This window comes from Astatotilapia calliptera, chromosome 20, assembly GCF_900246225.1.
Source record: "Astatotilapia calliptera chromosome 20, fAstCal1.2, whole genome shotgun sequence".
NCBI lineage: Eukaryota > Metazoa > Chordata > Actinopteri > Cichliformes > Cichlidae > Astatotilapia > Astatotilapia calliptera.
In genome coordinates this window covers 11,667,622-11,678,606 of record NC_039321.1, presented here as the reverse complement: position 1 = coordinate 11,678,606, position 10,985 = coordinate 11,667,622, and the positions used below count along the sequence as shown (strand labels likewise).

General features: G+C 47.4%; 1 pseudogene; it reads right to left on the bottom strand.

Moving 5' to 3' along the window:
- Positions 1-2,351: 2,351 nt before the first annotated feature.
- LOC113013749 (uncharacterized) lies at positions 2,352-8,970 on the bottom strand (annotated as a pseudogene).
- Positions 8,971-10,985: the final 2,015 nt, after the last annotated feature.

Below are 10,985 nucleotides of genomic sequence, written 5' to 3'. Positions count from 1 at the left end.
TTAATGGGATCTCTAACTCCCTAGCAAGTGCAATCGCCGGTGTGCAGAAACTCCGAACTGAGCTACAACAGGACCGGCGGACCCGCCTCCGGGGAAGCACGGCTCCATCAAAATAAAAACAAACATAAACAATCAGGTCGCCCAGCAGGGCTGGTCAGACCATGACAGGTTTTCTTTTAGAGTCAGACAGTTTTGGCAGTAGCTGCCCAGTTATGGGTTAGATCATGTCTGACATTTTCTGTTCTTATTCATTTCTTTCATATTTTTTCAAACAGGCTCACACCTGCTGAGCGTTCCATTCTGCAGACTATGTAGAGACCATTGAGCCCATTTATGAAAGCAGCTGTCCTTTAGGGAGAGGCCAGTGTGCAGGACAGGATGGCTAAAACTGTTTAAGACCAGCACCTTTGCATTTCCTCCACAGTAATGTGTGTACTTTTGTGACCTCTGGTTTTGTCTCTTGTGTTGCTCCAGCACACCTGTTTGTGGTTCTTTCTGCATTCAGTTTTGTAAAAACAGACTTTTTTGGCTTGAGATCAGTTAACTGACATGTCCGTGGAAGAATATCCTATTTCCTGAGATGCTCTTGAAGTATGCTTTGGGTCATTATCCATTTGCACTGTGAAGCACAGTGTGAGCAGTTTTGGCTGATAGACTGTAGTCCTGAACATGTCAGAATTCATCCAGTTGCTTCTATCAGCTGTCACAACAAACAGTAGTGGGCCCGCTCTACTGTGGGCTCTATGTTAGACAGATTATGTGGCATGCTTTGAATCATGAGCCATTCTTTTTGATACAACATTTCATCTATCTAAAGATGTTATTCAGTTTTATTTCAGGTATTTTATATGTTTTCTCCCTAGTCTGACCTTCCTGGTCCTGAGTGTACTCAGTGATTTGCACCTTGTAAACTATGCATTTTTAATCTATTTCTAGAATGCAGAATCAAAATACAGTGGTCCCTCGCGATAACGCGGATCACCTTTTGTGGCCTTTGCATGCTTTTTCTTTCTTTTCTTTTTTTTTTTTTACAGCACATTGTGTTCTGCGTTCTGATTGGCTGTAAAGCATTGTCTTTTTTTTTCTTTCTTTCTTTCCCCTGTCCCATTTGGCTCTTTTGCCATCAGAATTATTGTCTTAAGGCGAAGAAAGATGCCCAATGGATTTGCTTTACCAAATGGACCATCCCAGCCTTGCCGTAACGGTCTATTTGATTCACCTTTTATTGTTTATTTTATTTTATTTTCACTTGCTAAATACGGAACAGACTTGACTGGAGAAAAGAAAAGGGAGAAAGAAAGAGGGAAAGAAAAACAGTGTGGAAGAGGGATGGGGATAAAGGGCAAAAAACAAAAACCAACAAAATAAGCAGACAAAAAATACATATATCAATCACCTGGATCACCTGTTGAGAAAGAAAAAAGAGAAAACAAGCAGAAGAAGAAAAAAAAGAGCAACATAATAAACAACATCACGATGATCTATGGGAATATAACAGTAAATACTAAATATTAAACATTATTGTGCAGCACATAAGATCGACAGCGCACAGTGTGCTTTGAGGTGTAGTTTGTGTGTGTGAGCACCCGTGTGTACACCTGTGAGCATAAGCGCCCTTCTATTTAAAAGGTTCCTTCATGTAATGATCTGCTAGAGGTGGGGAGCCACAGCCCCGTCCTCCAGGGCATGAAGCAGGTATGGAGGAGATCAAAACTCCAGACATCCAGAGGCCCTCAGAACACAAGAGACCAAGGAAGACCAACAGAGGGGCAGCCACGCCACTATCCCAGAAAGAGCTGAGGAGAGCCCCAGATGAGGGGTCACTCAGCAGCCGCGGAGCAGAAGCCAGGGTGGGTTGCAGTGACGTGCCCGTGAGCTCCGCCGGCAGCCAGCTGTGCCAGAGTGACCGAGCCCCAGGCCAAGAGGCTGAGGGCAGCCCACCCCGAGCGAGCCCCAGGCTCCAGGCCCCGACAAGCAGCCACGAAGGAGTGAGCCGGTGTGTACCTGGACGCCCATCCCCAGACACAAAGAACCACCAACTAACCGATGTCTGAGAGCGTCTGCCACCGGCAGGGGAAGTGGTGGGGGGAGATAGGCCTCCATACCTTGGAGGGCCTGAGATGTCCCTAGAGATGTGGCGTCTGATACCCAACCTGACATATAGACACAGACATACAGGCACACACAGATACAAACATCCATTCCCACCCTCATGCTCTCATATGCAATTACTCAACACTCACCCATTGTGGAGACAGACATAAAGAGACACTGTACACACAATCACACTCCCCAAGCGTACTCTATACCCCAGGTCTAGGTACCCTTGCCCCTGGAGGGGGAAACTGCACCCAGACCCAGGTAGTGTTACCCTTTTCCCTGGGCCAACAGGGAAAAGGGCAACTCAGTCATGAAGTGGCAGGTCTGGAATGATACGCTTCTCCTGATGGACAAGTCTGGGTTTAGCAGTTGCCAGTATGTGTCTAACTGCAAGTGTAACTGCAAGTGTACACTCTACCCAAGTGTAAAGGTTGGTGGAGGGGGGTTTATGGTGTGGAGCTGTGCTTCAGGAGTTGGCCCCTCTGTTCCAGTGACAGGAACCCTTCATTCTTCAGCATTCCAAGACATTTTAGACAGTTTCATGCTCCCAGCTTTGTGGGAACAGTTTGTGGATAGCCCTTTTCTGTTCAGACATAACTGTGGACCAGTGCACAAACCAAGGTCCGTAAAGACATGGATGTCAACTTGACTGGCCCCTTGAACCAGATAGAACAGCTTTGGGCTGAATAAGAGCAGAACTGCAACCCAGGCCTTTTCCCCATATACATCTCCTTTTTAATCAGATTTTAGGAAATGTTTGAATTTCAAAGATAAACTGACATCCGTAAAACAGTCACATGCAATGAAATTGCATTTTATGAAATTAAGAGAGAGACCTTTTCCTGTTTGTTACAGCTGTAAAGTGGGCCTGAATGCATTCATTGAGCAGTGTGTATGTTCACTCAAGCTTCAACAACCTCCTGCTCTGTCCTGTTGATTTGCCATCAACCAGAATGAAGTTGGCTTGCAATCACATCCATTACACAAATGCAGCTTGTGGATTTGGCAACACCACTAGCACATGTAAATTCAAAGTGCACAGAAAAGGTGCAGAGTTTAGTAAGTATCTTAAGTATAAGATACTTATATTTAGTTGCCAGTCCAATTAGAAAGCAAGAGGATCTAAGTATAAACACTCTATCCTCACAGGACAGCCAAGGCCAATCTAGATCTAGGGTAACATATAGATGTGTGACAAATTATATAACAAATATCAACTCTAGACCCTTCAGCATGGGAATGTGGTAGTTAGTTTTGCTTTTTTCATTCATTTTCACTGCTTTTCAATATAAAACTCATCTGGCTATGGGACTGGTCTCTTCCAAAATTAACACCCTTTGAATATTGTGGACTGATGTGCACAGCATTGTCATCATCAGAACACCAAATGAGGGAATATCTATGGCAAGTGTGAGGTTCCACTCCTCCAGCAGGATCAGTGTCAGGGAGCACCGAGACTGTCAACACGTCACACGAGACAAACTGGGTTAGGAAGGGCCTGCTGCTGCTGAGATGCAGAAAACGGTGTCTGTGTTAGCAGTTAATGTTTTTTACATGCTGTGTGACTGTAGCTCAGCAGGTAGATCTGTTATCTACTAAGGTCGGTGGTGCAATCGTTAGCTACTCCAGTCTGCATGGGCAAGATACCGACCCTAAGTTACGCTCTGATAAAGCCATCAGAGTGTAATTCAACTTTGTGTTATATGAATATAATAATAAAATAATACGGGAATAAGATTAGAATACATAAATGAGAATATACATACATATGTGCATAATACTGCAAGCTAACCTGTTTATCCAGCACAAAGCTACGGAGTGTTTTCATGACTGATTAACAAAGTTAGTCTACGTCAGTTTGCAGGAGACTTCACAATGTGAAAATGTATAATTTATATAGAACATTTAAACATTATAATTTAATACAATACTTGAGATGTAATCAAAACACCTTCTATAGAGATCGACTATGTGAATGAAAATGATAACATTACATGTAATTTTTAAATTTGAAGTTTATTAAGTACTACTACCTTTAATATGAGCTCTGTTCTTCCTCTCCTCTGGTCTTGGGCACATACTCGACAGGCAGACATATATTCACGGTCCCTCAGTCCTATTCACAGACCGGGGGATCATGGCATGTACGCATTTGGAGTCCTGTGCACATTCTGGTGTGTGAATTAGCACGTGATCTGAGAGTGAGAATAATATTTTAAGGGATTAGTGAATCCATACATTTAGAATCAATGTATAACAAGTTTTTAACTTAGTGTTAACTTGGCATCTGACAGTGATTATTGAGTTTATTTAGTTACTGTTCCATCAGCTCTGTATGTAGAAGCCACTGGCTAAACTGAAAGAATGAGCCCTAAAGGCTTTGATAGTGACAGTTGGGCTTTATTTGGTAGCACTTTACAACCATTTCACACTGTTAAGCATTAGTTAAGTATTAGTAAGGTTTTGTAACTCAGTAACCCTCCAACAGATATGCATAGTTATATATGCATACACACACATATACACATACAAACATACACATACATATACACTTACAGTGTGTAAATACGGGTAAGAACATCAGACCAAAGACCCCCAGTAATATTGTATTTTAATAATATATGTCATGTTTTAACATGTAACATAATATTACACAATATCACAGAAGCTCTTCATTTGCATGTCAGAATGTTTTAATCTAATCTAAGTTGTCAGGCAAATACTAGTAAAAACTTAAGGTTATGTATATAACCCCGGTTCTCTGAGTAGCATTCGTTTCGTGTCTCACTATGGGAGAAATACTGACTCCCGGATTGCCAGACATGCCTGTTAAGAAGACAACTGTCCCCAACAGCACTTCACAGGGGAGAGGCCCCCACCCGGGAAGAACCTGCACGGAGGACTGAACGCGCTAGGTTAGGTGCTGTCACATCTAACCTGTAAAACCTAGCAAATGTATGAGGTGAAGTCTAGCATGCAGCTGCACACACCTCCTGAATAGAAACTCCCCTAAAGAGAGCCCATGAGGTCGCCAGACCTCTAGTGGAATGTGCACGTAAGCCAGCAGGGGGCTGAAGGCCCCTGCTAGTATAGGCCAGGGCAATTGCTCCTACAATCCAATGGGAGAGGCGCTGTTTAGACACAGGCTTTTCCATATGTGGTTTAGCCCAGGACACGAACAGCTGGTCACTTTGTCTGACACTCTGGGTTCGGTCCATGTAAATGCGCAGAGCACGGACTGGACATAAGGTATGCAGCCGCTGTTGCTCCTCTGAGGAGAAAGGCGGTGGGCAAAAGGCCGGCAGTTCTATTGGTGAACATGTGCCGACAACCTTCGGGACAAAGGCAGGGTGAGCCGCATACTGACCCTCATATTATCCGAGGAGAACTGAATGCATGACTGATGCACTGAGAGAGCGTGGATCTTTCCCACACGTTTAGCAGAAGCTAAAGCAATTAATAGAGCCGTCTTCAAGGACAGAAATTTTAACCCAACCTGTTCCAGGGGTTCAAATTGGCAACAGGAGAGCGCAGCCAACACTGTGGGAAGGTCCCACGATGGAGCCAACAGCCTAGACGTAGGCAATTTACGCCGTGCACCCTTCATGAAACGGCATATTAAGGGATGCTGGCCAACAGTCTTTCCCTCAAAACCAATATGGCAGGCTGAAATTGCTGCCAAATACACCTTGATGGTGGAGAAGGCTTTACCCCTATTAATCAGGGCCTGAAGAAGTGACAGAATCACAGCCACAGAGCACTGAAAAGGGATGGCCTGTGATTCTAAGCACCAGCTTTCAAACACACGCCACTTGTGCTCATATAGCGTCCTAGTAGACGATGCCCCAGAACACTGAATAGTGTCGATAACACTATGAGGGAGCCCCACCGTGTTCAGGTTAAACCACCCACGGGCCAAGCCCATAGAGCTAGCCTCTCTGGGTGGGGGTGGAATATTCCCCCCTGTGTCTGAGACAGGAGGTCTCTGCGTAGTGGTAACAGCCAAGCACAGCTGCTGAAAAATCACCGCCAGCCAGTGCTTCCCTGGCCAGTGCGGGGCTATCAGGATCATATAGTGACTTCTCCCCCTCACTCTGGCCAGAGTTGGAGAAATGAGGGCCACTGGGAAAAGCATAGAGGAGGGTTCTCGGCCACTCGTGAGCTAGGGCATCCACCCCGAGTGGAGCTCTCTGATCGTGCAGCGAGTAAAACAGGGGACACTGAGCATTCTCCCTGGATGCATAAACGTCCACGGTCGCCTGACCGAATCGCAGCCAGATCTGCTTCACCACCTCTGGGTGAAGCTTCCAGTCCCCATACAGTGGGTTGCCCCTGGAGAGAAGATCTGCTCCAAAGTTCAAGACCCCCGGCACGTGAGCTGCTCTCAGTGACAGCAGGTGGACACTGCTCCAGACTATCAGTCTGTGTGCCAGTGTGTGTAACTTGGGGGGACCCCAGACCCTGCTGTCTGTTGATGTAGGCCACAACAGTGGAATTGTCCAACCTCACTAAAACATGATGACCTCACAGCCAAGGGAGAAAGTGTTTTAGCGACAGGTGAACCACCAGCAGTTCCAGACAGTTTATGTGGGTGGAGCGCGTGTGAGGGCCCCATTCCCCATTCACTGTCCTGCCCTCGTGGGTGGCCCCCCCTCACCCGGAGGGAGTCTGGGCTGAGCCCTATGAAAGTAATGCATTGAGTTGGCGTCAATGTGCTCTTTTTCCATGAGCGGGGGCCACTGCTGCCTCGGTGCACGTCACACACCCTCGGGCTCAGTGAGAGACCAAAAGGCAGGGCTACACACTCTTATGCTATCCCCTGGAAAGCAAATCTTAGATACTTTCGGCGTGGGGGATATATGGGGATGTGGAAATAAGCATCCCTCAGGTCGATCGATGTGAACGAGACGCCTGCTTGTACAAACCGTAGCAGCGAGGCATGCATCAACATCCTGAACTTGTATGTCCTTCAATGCCGGTTCAGGGCACGGAGATCCAGAATGGCTCTCATCCCCCTCCCCCCTTTCTTTGGCACAAGGAAATACCTTGAATAAAATCCGCTGTGCATTTCCTTGGGAGGGACAACTCCTATAGCTCTTTTGTCTCTCAAGGTGGAAATTTCCTCCAAGAGAAAACTGGCATACAGACCATGTAATTTTAAAATCTGTGTTTTTCTCAACACATGACAAAATAGTGAACTTAGAAAATATACACAAATTGTGAAATTGCACCTCTTTAAAATGCAGCTCAATTAAACCTAGCTCCAAGAATAATTTTCACCGACAGTTCTGAGATACGCTGCATGTTATTCTTGGATGCGGTTGTAGGACCAGCTTTAAAATCGCATGACAAAAATATCATACACATTAAAAAAAACTGTATCACCAACGTAGCCTGGACAACATTTGCTAGTTAGATGAAGTCAGCTATCTCATTGTAGCATATTTATATGCATATTTATAATTATACGGTTCTTGGAGTGAGTGCATACACTCATGAAGTTTAGTAACTTCCGGTCACTGCAACAAGCCCAGGTACAGTTTACCGACGGATGGGTGCAGGACCTTGAAATGCACCGTGTAGAACGAAAGACCATCGTACGTATCATAAGTTTACCAGTCTCACAAATTGTCGTCATAAATACACATTCCTTAACCGTTTATTAATAGGACCTTTGAGCTCAAGGGTAATTAATTAGTAGTGGAAATAATTTCTGGTACGCGTTACAGAAATGTAGCAGTGACAATAATACTGTATGCTGTAATCGTACTGGGCAATTAGTGATACAAAACAACTGTTTTATCCTGTGAATAAAAGTATATGTTTTTGTCAATGTACCATAATAACAGAAGCGAAACGCAATATTGTGTCAGGACAATTCACTGTTTATGCACAATAAATAAAGGAGCATAGCGCGACAATTTCTGTTCAGCGCCAGACTTGCTTGTAACCTATATCACCAATTGTGTTATGAAAATGACGTATTAACTACAACAGAAGACTTGCCTTCGTGTAAATGCTTGGAGCAGACTAACCTGTGAGCTGGAGGGTTCTGGGACGTTATATTTGGTCTTTGAATGGCTGCAATCCAGGCCATCCGTCACGTCTTTGTTACTTCGGAAACATGGCTCGAACAATTTCTCTTCAACGAGGTAATCCGATAACAACCGATCTCTTTACCCCTCGGCTTCCCGTGGCTGTCATGCGACCGGCTATTGCAGTTAATAATACAACAGCTTCTTGCCATTTTTTGTGTTTCTTTTTATCGCTGTGTGACTGATTTTAATTGAAAGCCTGCGTGTGCTAGTACCGCTTGCCACGAGTTCCCAGAATCCTTTGCGGTTTACCCCTGAATGACGTCACATTTTCAATCTCTATATAATATGCATGTTAAATTTTATATTTGGGGTGAAATATCAAGTCTTTTCAAGTAAACCGGTTCAAGTCCAATTCAAGTCCCAGGTCATTGGTGTAAAAGTCCAAGTCAAGTCACAAGTCTTAGAACATTTTTTCAAGTCAAGTCTAAAGTCATAAAATTAATGACTCGAGTCTGACTCGAGTCCAAGTCATGTGACTCGAGTCCACACCTCTGGCATACACGCCCAGAGCATGAGAGTAAATGACTTCTTTGAAATGTGGTGGAGCGACATTGAATTGCAGCCTGTAGCCCTATTCCAGTGTCTTCAACACCCATGCTAACTGAGCACAGGTGGCCCAGCTCTTCATGCGAAGAGACAGAGGGCTCACTGGCCACTCCACCGAAGATGGCGTTTTGGCGCCCCCTTGTGGTCGCAGCGCGAACCATACGCCATTTCGGTGTCCCATCACCTCTGTCACAGGCGAGCGAGGTGACGGGCTCATCTGCGTCATCACAGCCGTGGAAACGCGAGTCTCCAGGGGCTGCGTTATGGCAGACGTTGCTCTTGTTTTTCAACTTTTTTTATTTATTTTTTTAATGTGTTTTGCAACACTCGACAGCGCCCTCGGCAAACTGCCTGGATGCGCGTGTCGGGGCTTTTTAATACAGAATGCACGAAATAAGTGCTAGTGAAACAATACTGTGAACTTTGGCTCTCTTTCCCTCTGGCGGGTCCGGTGACAGGAACGCCGGCCCGAGTTAAGCACTCTGTGTTGAACTCGCTCTGGAACGGAGCTGGGAGGCGGCAGGGCGGCCCATGAAGGGGGGAAACTGGGTTCGCTCCCGCCTAGAGGAGAGGCTGTCAGGCCGGCCGCTTCTTCCTCCTCACGATCGCAGCAGCGGGGGGAGGAGGAGGGGCCGCTTGAGGTCTGGCCTGGGGAGATTGCTTCTGAGTCCATGGATTCTTAGGGGCCCCGGCAGCCTCGGGGGCTGCCTGCGTCTTAGGCACTTTGGGAATCCTGAAAGCGGGGACCGGGCGAGACGCTGCCTGCGCGAATGACTGGCGCGGCGCTGCTGGGGTGGCGTGCTGGGCCCTCCTCGGCAGGCAGAGTTTCAGAGCCTCATCATCTCTCTTTTTCTCCTCACATCTCTTCTGCATGGATGTAACAGCCGCACCGAAGAGACCTTGAGGGACGACAGGGGTGTCGAGGAGTTCCTCTTTCTCCTTGGTCGTCAGGTTGGTGAGCCCGAGCCAGCGTGCCCGCTCCTGAAGAACCATGAGGCCCATGGCTCTCCCAGTAGCCTGTATGGCTACCTTGTGGAGGCGGAGGACGTGGTCAGTTATAACGCAGATTTCTTCCCACACTGTGGTATCTGTGTTAGCTGTCATGTCCTCTTCTAGCTCAGCTTGGTAAGCCATTAGCATAGAGGAGGCGTTGTGGGCTCTTACTGACAGAGCCGCTGCCTTGTAGCACTTATCTGTAAGGCTAGACTGGAAGCGGTCTGCTTTGGAGGGGAGAGACGGGGCCGATGAGGACAGAGACGTCTTCGGGTGAAGATGGCTCGCTACCAACGGCTCCACTTGTGGCATCTGGCGGAGGCCGACAGACTCCATCCCCTCACAATCCAACAGGGAGCTCCCCGCGATGGGGTGTTTCTCGCTGTAAGGTTTTGCTTTCCACGTCACCGCTATCTCATCGAGTAGCTCGGGAAAAACAGGCAACACATGCTTCCCCGCCTTTTTCGCCTTCGGCAATTTCTTACCGTCAAAACGAGACTTTACAACCTCTATTTGTATGGCGGGCCACGGGATGTTGAGCCTAGCGGCTGCGCGCTTGCACATGTCCTGCATGTCGAGATCCAGGGGAGACGGCGGTGTCGGTTTTTCAATCTCGCCGGTAGCCGAGGGCTTTGCAGCCCAGCTGATGCTAGCCAAGGAGGTGGAATCTTCCTCCTCGCCGTCGTCAGACAGCAGGAGGTCCGAGTCCGCCGACTCATCTCCGTCCTCGTTAGCATCTCCTCCCCAGGTGACTCCAGCATCGGGGAAAAACACACGATCTCCGTGTGCTTCCAGCGACGGGAAAGCGGTCGCGATGGGCCGAGGGTCTGCCTCTGCCCAGCTCGGCCCTGGCGTTGCGGCCAAATCATCGGCCATCTCAATTTCTCCTTGCGCCGCAGCAGCCTCACACAGCAAAGGGTCGCCACCCGACAGGTTAGCCTGGCGAGCTAACCTGCGGCGGAGTAGTTTGCGTGGGAAAGCCGCGCAGTGGATACAGTCTTGTGCGGGTGTCAAGGCAGCCTGAGCGTGAGATAAACCCAGGCATGCCGCACACACGGGGTGTGTATCCCAGGCAGAAATCTTCTTGCCGCAAGGACAAAGTTTTGCAACTTCGTTGGCCGTCGTAGCCATGGTTAGCTAGAGGGCCGCGCACGTTAGCGAGACTGACACTGAGTGCGGAGAATATTGCTATTCCTCGCTAACGTGGGGTGAAAAGTGTTGCTACTTTTCTACAGGTATTGCTACCTA